The sequence below is a fragment of the Sturnira hondurensis genome, unplaced genomic scaffold (genome assembly GCF_014824575.4).
Source record: "Sturnira hondurensis isolate 20B ecotype Veracruz unplaced genomic scaffold, ASM1482457v3 Scaffold0023817, whole genome shotgun sequence".
In the NCBI taxonomy this organism is placed as follows: domain Eukaryota; kingdom Metazoa; phylum Chordata; class Mammalia; order Chiroptera; family Phyllostomidae; genus Sturnira; species Sturnira hondurensis.
In genome coordinates, this window is record NW_028096448.1 from 2,107,062 (window position 1) to 2,114,469 (window position 7,408).

Below are 7,408 nucleotides of genomic sequence, written 5' to 3' on the forward strand. Positions count from 1 at the left end.
TTAACCTCAAAATTTTTATGATTACATTTACTGTTTAATACCTGTCTTCTCTATTCCAGAAGCTTGCTGGGACTAGGTGTCTTTGTCTATTTTGCTCAGTGATACATCCCCATTTTGGACAATCAGGATGGACACAAAATAGGGGTTCAATTCCTTGAAATAAAAACATGTAAAGAATCTTTAGATGACTAATTTACTCCCTTTATAATTTCACTTGCTTTCAAACAAAAAATTTTAACGTTTATTTTGCACTTTAAATATTTTAATACAAGCCTCCATTCATCATGTTTGAGGAAGGAGCAATTTTCAAAGTGGTATCAATTTTCCTTGGGGGTGGGGGGAAGTCAGCATTTTTCGACATTATCACATAACATTTGGATGGTCAGGCCATTGAGCTCAGGTGAGTAGCTGTAATGTCCCTCATAATTCAACTCATATTTTACCCCTAATCTTTTTAGCTGCACTCACTCTATTGGGTTACTCAAATGTGACTTGAATGCCGAATAGACAGAGACCTCCTAATGCTTTGACTTTATTACAAAAAAAGGTGCTGCCATTACATAGTTTGGGAAATGTGTGCATTTTATCAGGAGGAAAGGAAGCACTGAAATTTGAGGATGCCACCTAAATCAGAGCCATCAGCGGGTAAACCCTTCCCAGTGTCCACCCCAATAACTCCGTTTAAAAAAATGACCTCACTTACACAAGCCGTCCCAATCCCCCTGGTCCTCCTACCAAGTTCCAGAATACTTGGTGCTTCTGTCAGTGTCTGCGCCCCCTTTTGGTGGTTCTGGTCAGAGTCTATGTTTCATAATTACACAACACGCCCTTGGTTAGATTATGAGCCATGAACTAAAAATGACCTAGTTTGACTAAGTCTTACAATGTTTTGCACATAACAGTTGATTCTGAAATAAAACTGGGCTTGAATTGCATCCACCTGTTGGCTGTATAACCCTTGGCAAGTCATTTAAACTCCCTGTTTCCTCATCTGTGTGATGGGCACAATAATAAGCTCTATTTTATAGTGTTCTTAGAAGGATTGGATGAGACAATACAAGTACAGTCATGAGAAAATACAAGTACAGGTTCCATCAGCTTTTTCTTTTTTTTAACTTTTTACTTATTTTTAAAGTATCTTTTATTGATTGTGCTGTTATAGTTTTCCCAATTATCCCCCTTTATCCCCCTCCAGCTTCCCCCCCACATTAGTTCATGTCTATGGGATACACATATAAGTTCTCTGAGTTCTCTGTTTCCTATACCATTTTTTACCTCTCCCCATCTATTTAATGCCTATCAATTATACTACTTATTCCCTGTACATTTCCCCCCCTATTCCTCCCTTCCCCCTTCACACTGAAAACCCTCCATGTGATGTCCATTTCTCTGATTCTGTTCCTGTTCTTGTTGTCTGCTTAGTTTTGGTCCTCGTTTTTCTTTCTTTTATTTTGTAGGCTCATTTGTTTATAGTCGTGACTTTGTTGTCATTTTACTGTTCATAGTTTGATCTTCTTTTTCTTAGATAAATCTCTTTAACATTTCATAGAATAAGGGCTTGGTGATGATGAACTCCTTTAACTTGACCTTATCTGGGAAGCACTTAATCTGCCCTTCCATTCTAATTGATAGCTTTGCTGGATAGAGTCATCTTGGATGTAGGTCCTTGCCTTCCATGACTTGGAATACTTCTTTCTAGCCCCTTGTTGCCTGCAAGTTTTCTTTTGAGAAATCAGCTGGCAGTCTGTGGGCACTCCTTTGTAGGGAACTGTTTCCTTTTCTCTTGCTGCTTTTAAGATTCTTTTCTTATCTTTCATCCTGGGTAATGTAATTATGATGTGCCTTGGTGTGTGCTTCCTTGGGTCCAACTTCTTTGGGACTCTCTGGGCTTCCTAGACTTCCTGGAGGTCTATTTCCTTGACCAGATTGGGGGAGTTTTCCTTCATTATTTGTTCAAATAAGTTTTGAATTTCTTGCTGCTGTTATTTTCCTTCTAGCACCTCTATAATTCGAATATTGGAACATTTCAAGTTGTCAAAGAGATTCAAAATCTCTGTTCATTTTTTTTTAATTCTTGTTTCTTCATTTTATTCTGGTTGGATATTTATTTCTTCCTTTTGTTCCAAACTGTTGATTTGAGTCCCAGTTTCCTTCCTGTCACTGTTGGTTCCCTGAATATTTTGCTTTATTTCATTTTGGGTGTCTGTCTTTCATTTGTTCTTTCATTTTTTTGACCAAGCTCAATCAGTTCTGTGAGCATTTTGATTACCAGGACTTTAAATTCTCCATCAGATAGGTTGGCTATGTCTTCATCCCTTAGTTCTCTTTATGAAGTTTTGCTATGTTCTTACATTTAGGCCATATTTCTTTGTCTTGGCGCCCCTGCTAAGTTGTACATTGTAAGGGTGCAGGGCCTTAGTATTCACGAGGGCAGGGCAACCCTTCTTGCTGCCCTGTGGGGCTGCCTGTGGGAAGGGGCCAGCGAGTGAACAGTACGGCTCACCTGCTTGTCTCTAGTGCACTTTTCAACAGACTCTCCTGTGAGACTGGGAGTCTCCCACGGTGGCAACAGCCGTAGTCCACAGTCCACTCTGAGTCTCAGTTTCTCCTTACGTCAGACCCATCCATGAGGTCTACCTCCTTGCTGCGGTTTCTCTCTGTCTGCAGCCTTACCCGTCTAGTTGTTCTGTTTCACTGTTTCTTTAATTACGTGGTTGTTGGAGTTCCATGCAGTTTGATTTCTGGCATTTCTGGTTGTTTATTGATTTTAGATTGGTTGTTATCCTCCTTTTGGTTGTGCAGGGAAGTGAAGGGTTTCTATCTTTGCCTCCATCTTGGTCAGAACTCTCTCCATCGGCTTTTTTAAGAGCCACTCCCAGATAAATGTAGAGCCCACATGAGAGAGACATATTTTCCCTATGAAGTTCCCACTTATTAGAAGAGCATGCTAACTGTCCATTATTGAATACCCAAGCCAAGTGCTGCTCATGAACCCTCAACCTGTCCTAATAAAGGACTAAAAATTGAGCTCCTCTTGTGTTGCTAGACTTAGTGACATGAGTAGGTGAGAAGTTTCACTCAGCTTAACTTTGCTGTCAACGCGAGTAGTCCTCGCCAAAGAAGTGCGTTAGAGAAAGTTGTCCTTTTGGTAAAAACGGGAAATCCCAGGACAGTGTCAAACTCATTTGTGATTTAATGCATTTAACTCAGGCTCCACCTTTTGCAAATAAAACACTACACATGCACAACACCTTTTGCCTGGATGGTGGCTCTTCACACCTGGATCAAATTAGGATAGAACTGCATCTGGGCCTGTCAGAGGGAAGGGGTGATTTATGGTTTCATGGGTTTGGGGTTTTGGTTTTGGTTTTTTTTGGAGGGGGGTGACTAGTAAATGCTTCCACTGTGGGATCCAGTTTGGTTAAAATAACATGGCCTATTGAAATGTTTCATTTTCTCGACTCAGCTTGAGCTGATGGTAAAGTGTATCAGAAGCAAGGGTGGCTACTGTTTTATACACATTTCTAGATAGTTTTCCTTTCTGTGCAGACAGGATAGTATGAGTGAGGGAAGTTCATCCTTCCACCATTCAAACAGACAGGAGGACATGCAAGTGTGGGGTCATGGAGGGTGGGGACATGGAGCCCACCCGCTCTACTGAGTGGGGAAGCTCTCCAGCTGCCGTGTGATGAGAGCAGAAGAAAACAGCTTTCCTCAGAAGGCGGTTCAGGAATGAGGGGCAGGGCTCGAGGAAGATGCAGGCCTCCCCGAACCAACCTTTGAAATGATGCTGGGATTTCCTAAGGGAGAGAGAGGCCTCCAGAGATGAAAGAGGAAAAAAAGTTTAGAGTCTTGACAGTATAGGAATAGTTCATTTTATTGCACTTCATTTTGTTATACTTTAAGCAAAAAGATTACAGCTCAGTTTCTTGTGGTGCCCTCATTATTCTGGTGGGCTGGATCCAAACCCACGGGTCTGTGAGGTGTGCCTGTGTGAAAACTACTGTCCAGCCAGCAATGCGGCGGAAAACAATATCGGAAAGGAAGGAAAATCCCATTATTTCCACCCCTACTATGTGCTGGGCTGTGCCAGGCTCTTTAAAAACAATTCCCTGACTCTTCCTGTTAGCCCCATGTACCAGAAAACTGGGACTCTGAGAGGTCAAAAGTGCGAGGCTGAAGCTGAACTCAACTGTCTGACCCCGGAGACTGTGCCGAATGCACCAGATACACAGACCGTATTTGGACTGGAAACTGAGATCCAAAAATAGAGTCAAATCCTGTGCTTTTATCTTTCAATAAACTTGTATTTGTCAACAGTAGAAATTTGCTGCTTTAAGGGCCTCCTGCTCTCCCTGACTCTCTCTAGATCACCCACAGGAATTGCTACCTGGGTAATAATAACAGGAAGGCTTAAAAGTAGTAAGTGGAAAGATAANAGCCTTACCCGTCTGGTTGTTCTGTTTCACTGTTTCTTTATTTACTTGGTTATTGGAGTTCCATGCAGCTTGATTTCTGGCATTTCTGGTTGTTTATTGATTTTAGATTGGTTGTTGTCCTCCTTTTGGTTGTGCAGGGAAGTGAAGGGTTTCTATCTTTGCCTCCATCTTGGCCAGAACTCTCTCCATCGGCTTTTTAAAGAGCCACTCCCAGATAAATGTAGAGCCCACATGAGAGAGACCTATTTTCCCTATGAAGTTCCCACTTATTAGAAGAGCATGCTAAATGTCCATTATTGAATACCCAAGCCAAGTGCTGCTCATGAACCCTCAACCTGTCCTAATAAAGGATTAAAAATTGAGCTCCTCTTGTGTTGCTAGACTTAGTGACATGAGTAGGTGAGAAGTTTCACTCAGCTTAACTTTGCTGTCAACGCGAGTAGTCCTTGCCAAAGAAGTGCGTTAGAGAAAGTTGTCCTTTTGGTAAAAACAGAAAATCCCAGGACAGTGTCAAACTCATTTGTGATTTAATGCATTTAACTCAGGCTCCACCTTTTGCAAATAAAACACTACACATGCACAACACCTTTTGCCTGAATGGTGGCTCTTCACACCTGGATCAAATTAGGATAGAACTGCATCTGGGCCTGTCAGAGGGAAGGGGTGATTTATGGTTTCATGGGTTTGGGGTTTTGGTTTTGTTTTTTTTTGGAGGGGGGTGACTAGTAAATGCTTCCACTATGGGATCCAGTTTGGTTAAAATAACATGGCCTATTGAAATGTTTCATTTTCTCAACTCAGCTTGAGCTGATGGTAAAGTGTATCAGAAGCCAGGGTGGCTACTGTTTTATACACATTTCTAGATAGTTTTCCTTTCTGTGCAGACAGGATAGTATGAGTGAGGGAAGTTCATCCTTCCACCATTCAAACAGACAGGAGGACATGCAAGTGTGGGGTCATGGAGGGTGGGGACATGGAGCCCACCCGCTCTACTGAGTGGGGAAGCTCTCCAGCTGCCGTGTGATGAGAGCAGAAGAAAACAGCTTTCCTCAGAAGGCGGTTCAGGAATGAGGGGCAGGGCTCGAGGAAGATGCAGGCCTCCCCGAACCAACCTTTGAAATGATGCTGGGATTTCCTAAGGGAGAGAGAGGCCTCCAGAGATGAAAGAGGAAAAAAAGTTTAGAGTCTTGACAGTATAGGAATAGTTCATTTTATTGCACTTCATTTTGTTATACTTTAAGCAAAAAGATTACAGCTCAGTTTCTTGTGGTGCCCTCATTATTCTGGTGGGCTGGATCCAAACCCACGGGTCTGTGAGGTGTGCCTGTGTGAAAACTACTGTCCAGCCAGCAATGCGGCGGAAAACAATATCGGAAAGGAAGGAAAATCCCATTATTTCCACCCCTACTATGTGCTGGGCTGTGCCAGGCTCTTTAAAAACAATTCCCTGACTCTTCCTGTTAGCCCCATGTACCAGAAAACTGGGACTCTGAGAGGTCAAAAGTGCGAGGCTGAAGCTGAACTCAACTGTCTGACCCCGGAGACTGTGCCGAATGCACCAGATACACAGACCGTATTTGGACTGGAAACTGAGATCCAAAAATAGAGTCAAATCCTGTGCTTTTATCTTTCAATAAACTTGTATTTGTCAACAGTAGAAATTTGCTGCTTTAAGGGCCTCCTGCTCTCCCTGACTCTCTCTAGATCACCCACAGGAATTGCTACCTGGGTAATAATAACAGGAAGGCTTAAAAGTAGTAAGTGGAAAGATAAATCATAAACCAATGGGCTAGCTAAGCCCTGACAGGTTCCAGATATGTACCAGGTGGCCCCGAGATCTCTTCATTGTTATATACCATTGATTCTTGAACAAATCAGGGGTTATATACCATTGATTCCTGCATAGCTGAAAATGCATGTATAATATTCTACTCTCTCCTCAAAAAACTTAAGTACTAATAGCCCACTGGTGACTGGAAGCCTTGCTGATAACATAAACAGTGAATTAAAACATATTTTTATGTTATATGTATTACATTCTGTAATTCATGACATACCTAACTTTTTCTTAATTTTTCCGATATTTTAGGCTATACAGTTTGTGAGTTTTTTCAAAATGTTGCAAATGTAAAACAAAAATAATTTCCAAGATATCCATTGAAAAAAATCCACATATAAGTGGACCCACACAGTTCAAACCTGTGCCGCTCAAGGGTCACCTGTATAGGGTTTTTAAAACTTGTGTTCTGCAACCCCCTTACCCTTCCTCCTTGTGACGCCGGTCCCCGGGGCCTCTATGGCTCAGGAGATGGTAAGATCGCTTTCACCCAACCTGCCCTCCTCTTTCCCAGCCCTCAGAGTGACCATTTGCTTTCCTCTGTTACTCTCTTCCACCATTACTGCAAATATTGCCTCTCCCTCAAGGACAGGCCACTCACTGAAGGCAAGAACTCTTTCCTAAGTCAGGAGTCATAGCAAAGCAGTCCTGTTGTTCCAGAGAGAAGATTCAAGTACCCTCACTTCTCTTTACTTGGGACCAGCTGAGTGCTCTGCCGAAAGGCGCGAGGGAAGGAAGCCTCCCCAGGCTGACCATAAAGTGTGCTGTCAATTAGCTCACATTAGCGGCAATTTGCAGGGTAATACATCTTCCACTAGGAGCTATGGAATTTTTACCGAAGTCCCTTCACTTTCACTTTTTAAGCTTGATCGCCATCGTCTGGCCACTTTCTACATTGCATGTGAATGACTCGGCACAGGTAACGGCACTGCAGTCACTCATTTATTCCCAAGCACTTTGTGAGCCCCTAGTATCTCAGGCACTTGCACAGAAAAACAAACTGATAAAAGTAAAGAATAACAATACTTATGAGTATTATTATAATAATGATTTAATACCCTTTAAGCTTCCATAGTCAGGCTTGCGTTTCCCCAGGTTTAAAGAGGCATTGAACCTCTCCAGTCTCTCGCTG